This window comes from Pelobates fuscus, chromosome 1, assembly GCF_036172605.1.
Source record: "Pelobates fuscus isolate aPelFus1 chromosome 1, aPelFus1.pri, whole genome shotgun sequence".
NCBI classification, from domain to species: Eukaryota; Metazoa; Chordata; class Amphibia; order Anura; family Pelobatidae; genus Pelobates; species Pelobates fuscus.
Window position 1 is genome coordinate 277844193 of NC_086317.1, and position 16060 is coordinate 277860252.

A 16060-nucleotide genomic window follows, 5' to 3' on the forward strand; every position below is an offset into this window, starting at 1 on the left:
AATGTGGGTTTTAGCTGGAACTATCTACAAGCAGCAGATATCCTACATGTATCTCTAGTGGGGTGTTTACATGCATTAATATATTTCCAGCTCTCTTTAACCAGCTCAATATCCTCTTGGCAATAGCTCCCAACACTTTGGAATGCCTTTGCATGGAACAATTGTGGGATAAAATGCTGGCACTGGAGAATAACTCTGAAGATCAAAATAATGTATCTGGGTGGTTCTGTGCAATTTAGAAGTATACACGACAATTGTTCTTTATGTGCTACTCATAGCCTGTTGCCTTCCTCTCAATCTTTCAGAGATTAAAGCATCAAAATACATGCATGAGTCTGATTCCTGTGCAGACTAGCACCGTAGAAAACACAAATTCTATCTTCCAACTCCACATAAACTCCTTGTCACATTTTCTTGAGGTCGAAAAGTCAATATGTCACAAATCATTTCCAAAGAGGGCTTTTCAGTGCATGGTTTACATTGTCAATGCAATGTTAAGGAGAACATTTTAAAGTATGCCATATTCTTGCAAACATGAACTTTAAGACTATACTTTCAGGGATCATTTCTATAGTTTGTAACTGGTGGAATGTGCTTGAAAGTGTCTAAACTCAGTAACCACAAGGAAGAACTTCAGGGTTTTCTTCTGAGCATGAGATGAGTTCCTGTAACTTCTGTATGAAGTCGCTGGTTACTTTTGATGAATGTATTTGGTTCCTTCAATGGGATTTAGGATGGAGAAAACCCAATCTGAGTGGTGCTGTTTATAATTCGTCATACTAACAGGGTTGTCTTCCAAAGAAATACATCATGTTCTGTCTGACCTTGTGGGAGAGATTCATTGTTTAATAAAATATCAAAGCTGAACGACAATGTGGGTTTTAGCTGGAAGTATCTACAAGCAGCAGATATTCTACATGTATCTCTAGTGGGGTGTTTACATGCATTAATATATTTCCAGCTCTCTTTAACCAGCTTGACAATATCCTCTTGGCAATAGCTCCCAACACTTTGGAATGCCTTTGCATGGAACAATTGTGGGATAAAATGCTGGCACTGGAGAATAATTCTGAAGATCAAAATAATGTATCTGGGTGTTTCTGTGCAATTTAGAAGTATACACGACAATTGTTCTTTATGTGCTACCCATAGCCTGTTGTCTTCCTCTCAATCTTTCAGAGATTAAAGCATCAAAATACATGCATGAGTCTGATTCCTGTGCAGACTAGCACCGTAGAAAACACAAATTCTATCTTCCAACTCCACATAAACTCCTTGTCACATTTTCTTGAGGTCGAAAAGTCAATATGTCACAAATCATTTCCAAAGAGGGCTTTTCAGTGCATGGTTTACATTGTCAATGCAATGTTAAGGAGAACATTTTAAAGTATGCCATATTCTTGCAAACATGAACTTTACGACTATACTTTCAGGGATCATTTCTATAGTTTGTAACTGGTGGAATGTGCTTGAAAGTGTCTAAACTCAGTAACCACAAGGAAGAACTTCAGGGTTTTCTTCGGAGCATGAGATGAGTTCCTGTAACTTCTGTAAGAAGTCGCTGGGTACTTTTGATGAATGTACTTGGTTCCTTAAATGGGACTTAGGATGGAGAAAACCCAATCTGAGTGGTGCTGTTTTTAATTCGTCATACTAACAGGGTTGTCTTCCAAAGAAATACATCATGTTCTGTCTGACCTTTTGGGAGAGATTCATTGTTTAATAAAATATCAAAGCTGAACGACAATGTGGGTTTTAGCTGGAACTATCTACAAGCGGCAGATATCCTACATGTATCTCTAGTGGGGTGTTTACATGCATTAATATATTTCCAGCTCTCTTTAACCAGCTTGTCAATATCCTCTTGGCGATAGCTCCCAACACTTTGGAATGCCTTTGCATGGAACAATTGTGGGATAAAATGCTGGCACTGGAGAATAACTCTGAAGATCAAAATAATGTATCTGGGTGTTTCTGTGCAATTTAGAAGTATACACGACAATTGTTCTTTATGTGCTACCCATAGCCTGTTGCCTTCCTCTCAATCTTTCAGAGATTAAAGCATCAAAATACATGCATGAGTCTGATTCCTGTGCAGACTAGCACCGTAGAAAACACAAATTCTATCTTCCAACTCCACATAAACTCCTTGTCACATTTTCTTGAGGTCGAAAAGTCAATATGTCACAAATCATTTCCAAAGAGGGCTTTTCAGTGCATGGTTTACATTGTCAATGCAATGTTAAGGAGAACATTTTAAAGTATGCCATATTCTTGCAAACATGAACTTTAAGACTATACTTTCAGGGATCATTTCTATAGTTTGTAACTGGTGGAATGTGCTTGAAAGTGTCTAAACTCAGTAACCACAAGGAAGAACTTCAGGGTTTTCTTCTGAGCATGAGATGAGTTCCTGTAACTTCTGTATGAAGTCGCTGGTTACTTTTGATGAATGTACTTGGTTCCTTAAATGGGACTTAGGATGGAGAAAACCCATTCTGAGTGGTGCTGTTTATAATTCGTCATACTAACAGGGTTGTCTTCCAAAGAAATACATCATGTTCTGTCTGACCTTGTGGGAAAGATTCATTGTTTAATAAAATATCAAAGCTGAACGACAATGTGGGTTTTAGCTGGAACTATCTACAAGCAGCAGATATCCTACATGTATCTCTAGTGGGGTGTTTACATGCATTAATATATTTCCAGCTCTCTTTAACCAGCTCAATATCCTCTTGGCAATAGCTCCCAAAACTTTGGAATGCCTTTGCATGAACAATTGTGGGATAAAATGCTGGCACTGGAGAATAACTCTGAAGATCAAAATAATGTATCTGGGTGGTTCTGTGCAATTTAGAAGTATACACGACAATTGTTCTTTATGTGCTACCCATAGCCTGTTGCCTTCCTCTCAATCTTTCAGAGATTAAAGCATCAAAATACATGCATGAGTCTGATTCCTTGGCTTCACATGTGAACAGTGTAGATTTAGTCGCTGTTACTGAGACATGGTATAATGAGAAAAATGACTGGGACATAGCAATACCAGGGTACTCTTTATATAGAAAAGACAGGGAAGGCAAGAAAGGGGGAGGGGTGGCCCTGTATGTAAAGGATAGCATAAAATCTAGCCTAATATAGGTTAGTGAGGCGAACATAGAGTCCGTTTGGGTTACGTTAGAATTTGGTAATCAGACAGTAACTCGTGTAGGTGTGATTTATAGGCCCCCAGGACAAATTGAAGAGTTAGATAATCTACTAGTTGAAGAAATAGCTAAAATGACAATGAAGGGGGAAGTTATCATCATGGGTGACTTTAATCTTCCTGATGTGAATTGGAAAACAAAAATAGCTACTTGTGCCAGGAGCACACATATTCTAAACTCCCTACTGGGATTGTCTCTAAAACAAGTCGTTGAGGAGCCAACTCGTAAAGAGGCCATACTAGATTTAGTGTTAACAAATGGAGATTTGGTATCAGATATTACTGTAGGTGAAAGTTTAGGATCCAGTGATCATCAGTCAGTGTGGTTTAATATAAGAACAGTGACTGAGTCACACCACACAAAAACAAAAGTTTTAGACTTTAGAAAAACAGACTTTTCTAAAATTAGAATATGTGTAAAGGAGTCATTATCAGACTGGAGCAATTTAAATGGAGTCCAAAAGAAATGGGATTATTTAAAAGTTGCACTACTGAAGGCAACAGAAAATTGCATTCGGCTTGTCAGTAAAAGCAAAAAATTCAAGAAACCACTGTGGTACTCCACAGATGTGGCCAAAATAGTAAAAAACAAAAAGTTAGCATTTAGTAATTATAAAAAAAACCAGAGTGAGGAAGACAGAATGACCTATAAGATTAGGCAGAAAGAGGCTAAACAAGTTATAAGAGCTTCCAAATCACACACAGAAGAGAAAATAGCACAGTCAGTAAAAAAGGGGGACAAAACTTTTTTTAGATACATAAATGAGAAAAGAAAAGTAAAACAAGGATTAGTCAGATTAAAAACAAAAGAAGGAAGGTATGTAGATGAGGATAAAGGTCTAGCTGACTGCCTCAATGAATATTTTTGTTCGGTATTTACAGATTAAAATGAAGGAAAGGGACCTCAGTTAAGAAAAAAGGATAAATGAGTCATTTATTACACGTGAGTTTACAGAGGAAGAGGTTCTATTTCAACTGTCAAAAGTAAAGACAAATAAGTCAATGGGACCTGATGGAATACACCCAAAGCTATTAAAAGAGCTTAGTGGTGTACTAGCAAAACCATTAACATATTTATTTAACCAATCATTGATAACAGGAGTAGTCCCAGAAGATTGGAAGTTAGCGAATGTTGTGCCCATTCACAAGAAAGGTAATAGGGAGGAGTCGGGCAACTATAGGCCAGTAAGCCTTACTTCAGTAGTGGGGAAAGTGATGGAAACCATGTTAAAGGATAGGATTGTTGAACATCTAAAAACACATGGATTTCAAGATCAGAGACAACATGGGTTTACTTCAGAAAGAGATCATGCCAAACTAATCTTATTGATTTTTTTGATTGGGTAACTAAAATTATAGATCAGGGTGGTGCAGTAGACATTGCTTACCTAGATTTCAGTAAGGCTTTTGACACTGTTGCACATAGAAGGCTTATCAATAAACTACAATCTTTGAGTTTGGATTCCAATATTGTTGAATTGGTAAGGCAGTGGCTGAGTGACAGGCAACAGAGGGTTGTAGTCAATGGAGTATAGTCAAAGCTTGGGCTTGTCACCAGTGGGGTACCTCAGGGATCTGTACTTGGACCCATTCTCTTTAATATTTTTATTAGTGATATTGCAGAAGGTCTTGATGGTAAGGTGTGTCTTTTTGCGGATGATACTAAGATATGTAACAGGGTTGATGTTCCAGGAGGGATAAGCCAAATGGAAAATGATTTAGGTAAACTAGAAAAATGGTCAGAGTTGTGGCAACTGACATTTAATGTGGATAAGTGCAAGATAATGCATCTTGGACGTAAAAACCCAAGGGCAGAGTACAGAATATTTGATAGAGTCCTAACCTCAACATCTGAGGAAAGGGATTTAGGGGTGATTATTTCTGATGACTTAAAGGTAGGCAGACAATGTAATAGAGCAGCAGGAAATGCTGGCAGAATGTTTGGTTGTATAGGGAGAGGTATTAGCAGTAGAAAGAGGGAAGTGCTCATGCCATTGTACAGAACACTGGTGAGACCTCACTTGGAGTACTGTACACAGTACTGGAGACCCTATATTCAAAAGGATATTGATACCTTGGAGAGAGTTCAAAGAAGGGCTACTAAACTGGTTCATGGATTGCAGGATAAAACTTACCAGGAAAGGTTAAAGGATCTTAACATGTATAGCTTGAAGGAAAGACGAGACAGGGGGGATATGATAGAAACATTTAAATACATAAAGGGAATCAACACAGTAAAGGAGGAGACTATATTTAAAAGAAGAAAAACTACCACAACAAGAGGACATAGTCTTAAATTAAAGGGACAAAGGTTTAAAAATAATATCAGGAAGTATTACTTTACGGAGAGGGTAGTGGATGCATGGAATAGCCTTCCAGCTGAAGTGGTAGAGGTTAACACAGTAAAGGAGTTTAAGCATGCGTGGGATAGGCATAAGGCTATCCTAACTATAAGATAAGCCTAGGGATTAATGAAAGTATTTAGAAAACTGGGCAGAGTAGATGGGCCGAATGGTTCTTATATACCGTCACATTCTATGTTTCTATGTTTCTATGTTTCTATGACTAGCACCGTAGAAAACACAAATTCTATCTTCCAACTCCACATAAACTCCTTGTCACATTTTCTTGAGGTCGAAAAGTCAATATGTCACAAATCATTTCCAAAGAGGGCTTTTCAGTGCATGGTTTACATTGTCAATGCAATGTTAAGGAGAACATTTTAAAGTATGCCATATTCCTGAAAACATGAACTTTAAGACTATACTTTCAGGGATCATTTCTATAGTTTGTAACTGGTGGAACGTGCTTGAAAGTGTCTAAACTCAATAACCACAAGGAAGAACTTCAGGGTTTTCTTCTGAGCATGAGATGAGTTCCTGTAACTTCTGTATGAAGTCGCTGGTTACTTTTGATGAATGTACTTGGTTCCTTAAATGGGACTTAGGATGGAGAAAACCCAATCTGAGTGGTGCTGTTTATAATTCGTCATACTAACAGGGTTGTCTTCCAAAGAAATACATCATGTTCTGTCTGACCTTGTGGGAGAGATTCATTGTTTAATAAAATATCAAAGCTGAACGACAATGTGGCTTTTAGCTGGAACTATCTACAAGCAGCAGATATCCTACATGTATCTCTAGTGGGGTGTTTACATGCATTAATATATTTCCAGCTCTCTTTAACCAGCTTGTCAATATCCTCTTGGCAATAGCTCCCAACATTTTGGAATGCTTTTGCATGGAACAATTGTGGGATAAAATGCTGGCACTGGAGAATAATTCTGAAGATCAAAATAATGTATCTGGGTGTTTCTGTGCAATTTAGAAGTATACACGACAATTGTTCTTTATGTGCTACCCATAGCCTGTTGCCTTCCTCTCAATCTTTCAGAGATTAAAGCATCAAAATACATGCATGAGTCTGATTCCTGTGCAGACTAGCACCGTAGAAAACACAAATTCTATCTTCCAACTCCACATAAACTCCTTGTCACATTTTCTTGAGGTCGAAAAGTCAATATGTCACAAATCATTTCCAAAGAGGGCTTTTCAGTGCATGGTTTACATTGTCAATGCAATGTTAAGGAGAACATTTTAAAGTATGCCATATTCTTGCAAACATGAACTTTAAGATTATACTTTCAGGGATTGTTTCTATAGTTTGTAACTGGTGGAATGTGCTTGAAAGTGTCTAAACTCAGTAACCACAAGGAAGAACTTCAGGGTTTTCTTCTGAGCATGAGATGAGTTCCTGTAACTTCTGTATGAAGTCGCTGGTTACTTTTGATGAATGTACTTGGTTCCTTAAATGGGATTTAGGATGGAGGAAACCCAATCTGAGTGGTGCTGTTTATAATTCGTCATACTAACAGGGTTGACTTCCAAAGAAATACATCATGTTCTGTCTGACCTTGTGTGAGAGATTCATTGTTTAATAAAATATCAAAGCTGAACGACAATGTGGGTTTTAGCTGGAACTATCTACAAGCAGCAGATATCCTACATGTATCTCTAGTGGGGTGTTTACATGCATTAATATATTTCCAGCTCTCTTTAACCAGCTCAATATCCTCTTGGCAATAGCTCCCAACACTTTGGAATGCCTTTGCATGAACAATTGTGGGATAAAATGCTGGCACTGGAGAATAACTCTGAAGATCAAAATAATGTATCTGGGTGTTTCTGTGCAATTTAGAAGTATACACGACAATTGTTCTTTATGTGCTACCCATAGCCTGTTGCCTTCCTCTCAATCTTTCAGAGATTAAAGCATCAAAATACATGCATGAGTCTGATTCCTTGGCTTCACATGTGAACAGTGTAGATTTAGTCGCTGTTACTGAGACATGGTATAATGAGAAAAATGACTGGGACATAGCAATACCAGGGTACTCTTTATATAGAAAAGACAGGGAAGGCAAGAAAGGGGGAGGGGTGGCCCTGTATGTAAAGGATAGCATAAAATCTAGCCTAATATAGGTTAGTGAGGCGAACATAGAGTCCGTTTGGGTTACGTTAGAATTTGGTAATCACACAGTAACTCGTGTAGGTGTGATTTATAGGCCCCCAGGACAAATTGAAGAGTTAGATAATCTACTAGTTGAAGAAATAGCTAAAATGACAATGAAGGGGGAAGTTATCATCATGGGTGACTTTAATCTTCCTGATGTGAATTGGAAAACAAAAATAGCTACTTGTGCCAGGAGCACACATATTCTAAACTCCCTACTGGGATTGTCTCTAAAACAAGTCGTTGAGGAGCCAACTCGTAAAGAGGCCATACTAGATTTAGTGTTAACAAATGGAGATTTGGTATCAGATATTACTGTAGGTGAAAGTTTAGGATCCAGTGATCATCAGTCAGTGTGGTTTAATATAAGAACAGTGACTGAGTCACACCACACAAAAACAAAAGTTTTAGACTTTAGAAAAACAGACTTTTCTAAAATTAGAATATGTGTAAAGGAGTCATTATCAGACTGGAGCAATTTAAATGGAGTCCAAAAGAAATGGGATTATTTAAAAGTTGCACTACTGAAGGCAACAGAAAATTGCATTCGGCTTGTCAGTAAAAGCAAAAAATTCAAGAAACCACTGTGGTACTCCACAGATGTGGCCAAAATAGTAAAAAACAAAAAGTTAGCATTTAGTAATTATAAAAAAAACCAGAGTGAGGAAGACAGAATGACCTATAAGATTAGGCAGAAAGAGGCTAAACAAGTTATAAGAGCTTCCAAATCACACACAGAAGAGAAAATAGCACAGTCAGTAAAAAAGGGGGACAAAACTTTTTTTAGATACATAAATGAGAAAAGAAAAGTAAAACAAGGATTAGTCAGATTAAAAACAAAAGAAGGAAGGTATGTAGATGAGGATAAAGGTCTAGCTGACTGCCTCAATGAATATTTTTGTTCGGTATTTACAGATTAAAATGAAGGAAAGGGACCTCAGTTAAGAAAAAAGGATAAATGAGTCATTTATTACACGTGAGTTTACAGAGGAAGAGGTTCTATTTCAACTGTCAAAAGTAAAGACAAATAAGTCAATGGGACCTGATGGAATACACCCAAAGCTATTAAAAGAGCTTAGTGGTGTACTAGCAAAACCATTAACATATTTATTTAACCAATCATTGATAACAGGAGTAGTCCCAGAAGATTGGAAGTTAGCGAATGTTGTGCCCATTCACAAGAAAGGTAATAGGGAGGAGTCGGGCAACTATAGGCCAGTAAGCCTTACTTCAGTAGTGGGGAAAGTGATGGAAACCATGTTAAAGGATAGGATTGTTGAACATCTAAAAACACATGGATTTCAAGATCAGAGACAACATGGGTTTACTTCAGAAAGAGATCATGCCAAACTAATCTTATTGATTTTTTTGATTGGGTAACTAAAATTATAGATCAGGGTGGTGCAGTAGACATTGCTTACCTAGATTTCAGTAAGGCTTTTGACACTGTTGCACATAGAAGGCTTATCAATAAACTACAATCTTTGAGTTTGGATTCCAATATTGTTGAATTGGTAAGGCAGTGGCTGAGTGACAGGCAACAGAGGGTTGTAGTCAATGGAGTATAGTCAAAGCTTGGGCTTGTCACCAGTGGGGTACCTCAGGGATCTGTACTTGGACCCATTCTCTTTAATATTTTTATTAGTGATATTGCAGAAGGTCTTGATGGTAAGGTGTGTCTTTTTGCGGATGATACTAAGATATGTAACAGGGTTGATGTTCCAGGAGGGATAAGCCAAATGGAAAATGATTTAGGTAAACTAGAAAAATGGTCAGAGTTGTGGCAACTGACATTTAATGTGGATAAGTGCAAGATAATGCATCTTGGACGTAAAAACCCAAGGGCAGAGTACAGAATATTTGATAGAGTCCTAACCTCAACATCTGAGGAAAGGGATTTAGGGGTGATTATTTCTGATGACTTAAAGGTAGGCAGACAATGTAATAGAGCAGCAGGAAATGCTGGCAGAATGTTTGGTTGTATAGGGAGAGGTATTAGCAGTAGAAAGAGGGAAGTGCTCATGCCATTGTACAGAACACTGGTGAGACCTCACTTGGAGTACTGTACACAGTACTGGAGACCCTATATTCAAAAGGATATTGATACCTTGGAGAGAGTTCAAAGAAGGGCTACTAAACTGGTTCATGGATTGCAGGATAAAACTTACCAGGAAAGGTTAAAGGATCTTAACATGTATAGCTTGAAGGAAAGACGAGACAGGGGGGATATGATAGAAACATTTAAATACATAAAGGGAATCAACACAGTAAAGGAGGAGACTATATTTAAAAGAAGAAAAACTACCACAACAAGAGGACATAGTCTTAAATTAAAGGGACAAAGGTTTAAAAATAATATCAGGAAGTATTACTTTACGGAGAGGGTAGTGGATGCATGGAATAGCCTTCCAGCTGAAGTGGTAGAGGTTAACACAGTAAAGGAGTTTAAGCATGCGTGGGATAGGCATAAGGCTATCCTAACTATAAGATAAGCCTAGGGATTAATGAAAGTATTTAGAAAACTGGGCAGAGTAGATGGGCCGAATGGTTCTTATCTACCGTCACATTCTATGTTTCTATGTTTCTATGTTTCTATGACTAGCACCGTAGAAAACACAAATTCTATCTTCCAACTCCACATAAACTCCTTGTCACATTTTCTTGAGGTCGAAAAGTCAATATGTCACAAATCATTTCCAAAGAGGGCTTTTCAGTGCATGGTTTACATTGTCAATGCAATGTTAAGGAGAACATTTTAAAGTATGCCATATTCCTGAAAACATGAACTTTAAGACTATACTTTCAGGGATCATTTCTATAGTTTGTAACTGGTGGAATGTGCTTGAAAGTGTCTAAACTCAATAACCACAAGGAAGAACTTCAGGGTTTTCTTCTGAGCATGAGATGAGTTCCTGTAACTTCTGTATGAAGTCGCTGGTTACTTTTGATGAATGTACTTGGTTCCTTAAATGGGACTTAGGATGGAGAAAACCCAATCTGAGTGGTGCTGTTTATAATTCGTCATACTAACAGGGTTGTCTTCCAAAGAAATACATCATGTTCTGTCTGACTTTGTGGGAGAGATTCATTGTTTAATAAAATATCAAAGCTGAACGACAATGTGGCTTTTAGCTGGGACTATCTACAAGCAGCAGATATCCTACATGTATCTCTAGTGGGGTGTTTACATGCATTAATATATTTCCAGTTCTCTTTAACCAGCTTGTCAATATCCTCTTGGCAATAGCTCCCAACATTTTGGAATGCCTTTGCATGGAACAATTGTGGGATAAAATGCTGGCACTGGAGAATAATTCTGAAGATCAAAATAATGTATCTGGGTGTTTCTGTGCAATTTAGAAGTATACACGACAATTGTTCTTTATGTGCTACCCATAGCCTGTTGCCTTCCTCTCAATCTTTCAGAGATTAAAGCATCAAAATACATGCATGAGTCTGATTCCTGTGCAGACTAGCACCGTAGAAAACACAAATTCTATCTTCCAACTCCACATAAACTCCTTGTCACATTTTCTTGAGGTCGAAAAGTCAATATGTCACAAATCATTTCCAAAGAGGGCTTTTCAGTGCATGGTTTACATTGTCAATGCAATGTTAAGGAGAACATTTTAAAGTATGCCATATTCTTGAAAACATTAACTTTAAGACTATATTTTCAGCGATCATTTCTATAGTTTGTAACTGGTGGAATGTGCTTGAAAGTGTCTAAACTCAGTAACCACAAGGAAGAACTTCAGGGTTTTCTTCTGAGCATGAGATGAGTTCCTATAACTCCTGTATGAAGTCGCTGGTTACTTTTGATGAATGTACTTGGTTCCTTAAATGGGACTTAGGATGGAGAAAACCCAATCTGAGTGGTGCTGTTTATAATTTGTCATACTAACAGGGTTGTCTTCCAAAGAAATTCATCACGTTCTGTCTGACCTTTTGGGAGAGATTCATTGTTTAATAAAATATCAAAGCTGAACGACAATGTGGGTTTTAGCTGGAACCATCTACAAGCAGCAGATATCCTACATGTATCTCTAGTGGGGTGTTTACATGCATTAATACATTTCCAGCTCTCTTTAACCAGCTTGTCAATATCCTCTTGGCGATAGCTCCCAACACTTTGGAATGCCTTTGCATGGAACAATTGTGAGATAAAATGCTGGCACTGGAGAATAACTCTGAAGATCAAAATAATGTATCTGGGTGTTTCTGTGCAATTTAGAAGTATACACGACAATTGTTCTTGATGTGCTACCCATAGCCTGTTGCCTTCCTCTCAATCTTTCAGAGATTAAAGCATCAAAATACATGCATGAGTCTGATTCCTGTGCAGACTAGCACCGTAGAAAACACAAATTCTATCTTCCAACTCCACATAAACTCCTTGTCACATTTTCTTGAGGTCGAAAAGTCAATATGTCACAAATCATTTCCAAAGAGGGCTTTTCAGTGCATGGTTTACATTGTCAATGCAATGTTAAGGAGAACATTTTAAAGTATGCCATATTCTTGCAAACATGAACTTTAAGATTATACTTTCAGGGATTGTTTCTATAGTTTGTAACTGGTGGAATGTGCTTGAAAGTGTCTAAACTCAGTAACCACAAGGAAGAACTTCAGTGTTTTCTTCTGAGCATGAGATGAGTTACTGTAACTTCTGTATGAAGTCGCTGGGTACTTTTGATGAATGTACTTGGTTCCTTAAATGGGACTTAGGATGGAGAAAACCCAATCTGAGTGGTGCTGTTTATAATTCGTCATACTAACAGGGTTGTCTTCCAAAGAAATACATCATGTTCTGTCTGACATTTTGGGAGAGATTCATTGTTTAATAAAACATCAAAGCTGAACGACAATGTGGGTTTTAGCTGGAACTATCTACAAGCAGCAGATATCCTACATGTATCTCTAGTGGGGTGTTTACATGCATTAATACATTTCCAGCTCTCTTTAACCAGCTTGTCAATATCCTCTTGGCGATAGCTCCCAACACTTTGGAATGCCTTTGCATGGAACAATTGTGAGATAAAATGCTGGCACTGGAGAATAACTCTGAAGATCAAAATAATGTATCTGGGTGTTTCTGTGCAATTTAGAAGTATACACGACAATTGTTCTTGATGTGCTACCCATAGCCTGTTGCCTTCCTCTCAATCTTTCAGAGATTAAAGCATCAAAATACATGCATGAGTCTGATTCCTGTGCAGACTAGCACCGTAGAAAACACAAATTCTATCTTCCAACTCCACATAAACTCCTTGTCACATTTTCTTGAGGTCGAAAAGTCAATATGTCACAAATCATTTCCAAAGAGGGCTTTTCAGTGCATGGTTTACATTGTCAATGCAATGTTAAGGAGAACATTTTAAAGTATGCCATATTCTTGCAAACATGAACTTTAAGACTATACTTTCAGAGATCATTTCTATAGTTTGTAACTGGTGGAATGTGCTTGAAAGTGTCTAAACTCAGTAACCACAAGGAAGAACTTCAGGGTTTTCTTCTGAGCATGAGATGAGTTCCTGTAACTTCTGTATGAAGTCGCTGGTTACTTTTGATGAATGTATTTGGTTCCTTAAATGGGACTTAGGATGGAGAAAACCTAATCTGAGTGGTGCTGTTTATAATTCGTCATACTAACAGGGTTGTCTTCCAAAGAAATACATCATGTTCTGTCTGACCTTGTGGGAGAGATTCATTGTTTAATAAAATATCAAAGCTGAACGACAATGTGGGTTTTAGCTGGAAGTATCTACAAGCAGCAGATATTCTACATGTATCTCTAGTGGGGTGTTTACATGCATTAATATATTTCCAGCTCTCTTTAACCAGCTTGTCAATATCCTCTTGGCAATAGCTCCCAACACTTTGGAATGCCTTTGCATGGAACAATTGTGGGATAAAATGCTGGCACTGGAGAATAATTCTGAAGATCAAAATAATGTATCTGGGTGTTTCTGTGCAATTTAGAAGTATACACGACAATTGTTCTTTATGTGCTACCCATAGCCTGTTGTCTTCCTCTCAATCTTTCAGAGATTAAAGCATCAAAATACATGCATGAGTCTGATTCCTGTGCAGACTAGCACCGTAGAAAACACAAATTCTATCTTCCAACTCCACATAAACTCGTTGTCACATTTTCTTGAGGTCGAAAAGTCAATATGTCACAAATCATTTCCAAAGAGGGCTTTTCAGTGCATGGTTACATTGTCAATGCAATGTTAAGGAGAACATTTTAAAGTATGCCATATTCTTGCAAACATGAACTTTAAGACTATACTTTCAGGGATCATTTCTATAGTTTGTGACTGGTGGAATGTGCTTGAAAGTGTCTAAACTCAGTAACCACAAAGAAGAACTTCAGGGTTTTCTTCTGAGCATGAAATGAGTTCCTGTAACTTCTGTATGAAGTCGCTGGTTACTTTTGATGAATGTACTTGGTTCCTTAAATGGGACTTAGGATGGAGAAAACCCAATCTGAGTGGTGCTGTTTATAATTCGTCATACTAACAGGGTTGTCTTCCAAAGGAATACGTCATGTTCTGTTTGACCTTTTGGGAGAGATTCATTGTTTAATAAAATATCAAAGCTGAACGACAATGTGGGTTTTAGCTGGAACTATCTACAAGCAGCAGATATCCTACATCTATCTCTAGTGGGGTGTTTACATGCATTAATACATTTCCAGCTCTCTTTAACCAGCTTGTGAATATCCTCTTGGCGATAGCTCCCAACACTTTGGAATGCCTTTGCGTGGAACAATTGTGGGATAAAATGCTGGCACTGGAGAATAACTCTGAAGATCAAAATAATGTATCTGGGTGTTTCTGTGCAATTTAGAAGTATACACGACAATTGTTCTTTATGTGCTACCCATAGCCTGTTGCCTTCCTCTCAATCTTTCAGAGATTAAAGCATCAAAATACATGCATGAGTCTGATCCCTGTGCAGACTAGCACCGTAGAAAACACAAATTCTATCTTCCAACTCCACATAAACTCCTTGTCACATTTTCTTGAGGTCGAAAAGTCAATATGTCACAAATCATATCCAACGAGGGCTTTTCAGTGCATGGTTTACATTGTCAATGCAATGTTAAGGAGAACATTTTAAAGTATGCCATATTCTTGCAAACATGAAGATTACGACTATACTTTCAGGGATCATTTCTATAGTTTGTAACTGGTGGAATGTGCTTGAAAGTGTTTAAACTCAGTAACCACAAGGAAGAACTTCCGGGTTTTCTTCGGAGCATGAGATGAGTTCCTGTAACTTCTGTATGAAGTCGCTGGGTACTTTTGATGAATGTACTTGGTTCCTTAAATGGGACTTAGGATGGAGAAAACCCAATCTGAGTGGTGCTGTTTATAATTCGTCATACTAACAGGGTTGTCTTCCAAAGAAATACATCATGTTCTGTCTGACCTTTTGGGAGAGATTCATTGTTTAATAAAATATCAAAGCTGAACGACAATGTGGGTTTTAGCTGGAACTATCTACAAGCGGCAGATATCCTACATGTATCTCTAGTGGGGTGTTTACATGCATTAATATATTTCCAGCTCTCTTTAACCAGCTTGTCAATATCCTCTTGGCGATAGCTCCCAACACTTTGGAATGCCTTTGCATGGAACAATTGTGGGATAAAATGCTGGCACTGGAGAATAACTCTGAAGATCAAAATAATGTATCTGGGTGTTTCTGTGCAATTTAGAAGTATACACGACAATTGTTCTTTATGTGCTACCCATAGCCTGTTGCCTTCCTCTCAATCTTTCAGAGATTAAAGCATCAAAATACATGCATGAGTCTGATTCCTGTGCAGACTAGCACCGTAGAAAACACAAATTCTATCTTCCAACTCCACATAAACTCCTTGTCACATTTTCTTGAGGTCGAAAAGTCAATATGTCACAAATCATTTCCAAAGAGGGCTTTTCAGTGCATGGTTTACATTGTCAATGCAATGTTAAGGAGAACATTTTAAAGTATGCCATATTCTTGCAAACATGAACTTTAAGACTATACTTTCAGGGATCATTTCTATCGTTTGTAACTGGTGGAATGTGCTTAAAAGTGTCTAAACTCAGTAACCACAAAGAAGAACTTCAGGGTTTTCTTCTGAGCATGAGATGAGTTCCTGTAACTTCTGTATGAAGTCGTTGGTTACTTTTGATGAATGTGCTTGGTTCCTTAAATGGGACTTAGGATGGAGAAAACCCAATCTGAGTGGTGCTGTTTATAATTCGTCATACTAACAGGGATGTCTTCCAAAGAAATACATCATGTTCTGTCTGACCTTGTGGGAGAGATTCATTGTTTAATAAA

General features: G+C 37.8%; 12 non-coding genes across 12 annotated transcripts; all 12 read left to right on the forward strand.

The window, feature by feature from the left end:
- The first annotated feature begins 543 nt into the window (after nucleotides 1–543).
- Nucleotides 544–759, forward strand: LOC134573836 (small nucleolar RNA U3). Its single transcript, XR_010085383.1, has one exon. It is a non-coding gene; the product is annotated as a small nucleolar RNA U3 (small nucleolar RNA).
- Nucleotides 760–1417: 658 nt separating this feature from the next.
- Nucleotides 1418–1633, forward strand: LOC134574245 (small nucleolar RNA U3). Its single transcript, XR_010085420.1, has one exon. It is a non-coding gene; the product is annotated as a small nucleolar RNA U3 (small nucleolar RNA).
- Nucleotides 1634–2291: 658 nt separating this feature from the next.
- On the forward strand, nucleotides 2292–2507 carry LOC134579275 (small nucleolar RNA U3). The gene has a single exon (XR_010086182.1). It is a non-coding gene; the product is annotated as a small nucleolar RNA U3 (small nucleolar RNA).
- Nucleotides 2508–5962: 3455 nt separating this feature from the next.
- Nucleotides 5963–6178, forward strand: LOC134579384 (small nucleolar RNA U3). Its single transcript, XR_010086207.1, has one exon. It is a non-coding gene; the product is annotated as a small nucleolar RNA U3 (small nucleolar RNA).
- Nucleotides 6179–6836: 658 nt separating this feature from the next.
- On the forward strand, nucleotides 6837–7052 carry LOC134574528 (small nucleolar RNA U3). Its single transcript, XR_010085453.1, has one exon. It is a non-coding gene; the product is annotated as a small nucleolar RNA U3 (small nucleolar RNA).
- Nucleotides 7053–10507: 3455 nt separating this feature from the next.
- LOC134579262 (small nucleolar RNA U3) lies at nucleotides 10508–10723 on the forward strand. The gene has a single exon (XR_010086180.1). It is a non-coding gene; the product is annotated as a small nucleolar RNA U3 (small nucleolar RNA).
- A 658-nt stretch (nucleotides 10724–11381) lies between these two features.
- On the forward strand, nucleotides 11382–11597 carry LOC134574739 (small nucleolar RNA U3). Its single transcript, XR_010085495.1, has one exon. It is a non-coding gene; the product is annotated as a small nucleolar RNA U3 (small nucleolar RNA).
- Nucleotides 11598–12255: 658 nt separating this feature from the next.
- LOC134574621 (small nucleolar RNA U3) lies at nucleotides 12256–12471 on the forward strand. Its single transcript, XR_010085475.1, has one exon. It is a non-coding gene; the product is annotated as a small nucleolar RNA U3 (small nucleolar RNA).
- A 658-nt stretch (nucleotides 12472–13129) lies between these two features.
- Nucleotides 13130–13345, forward strand: LOC134574278 (small nucleolar RNA U3). Its single transcript, XR_010085423.1, has one exon. It is a non-coding gene; the product is annotated as a small nucleolar RNA U3 (small nucleolar RNA).
- A 657-nt stretch (nucleotides 13346–14002) lies between these two features.
- LOC134579196 (small nucleolar RNA U3) lies at nucleotides 14003–14218 on the forward strand. Its single transcript, XR_010086167.1, has one exon. It is a non-coding gene; the product is annotated as a small nucleolar RNA U3 (small nucleolar RNA).
- Nucleotides 14219–14876: 658 nt separating this feature from the next.
- Nucleotides 14877–15092, forward strand: LOC134574487 (small nucleolar RNA U3). Its single transcript, XR_010085444.1, has one exon. It is a non-coding gene; the product is annotated as a small nucleolar RNA U3 (small nucleolar RNA).
- Nucleotides 15093–15750: 658 nt separating this feature from the next.
- Nucleotides 15751–15966, forward strand: LOC134574590 (small nucleolar RNA U3). The gene has a single exon (XR_010085464.1). It is a non-coding gene; the product is annotated as a small nucleolar RNA U3 (small nucleolar RNA).
- Nucleotides 15967–16060: the final 94 nt, after the last annotated feature.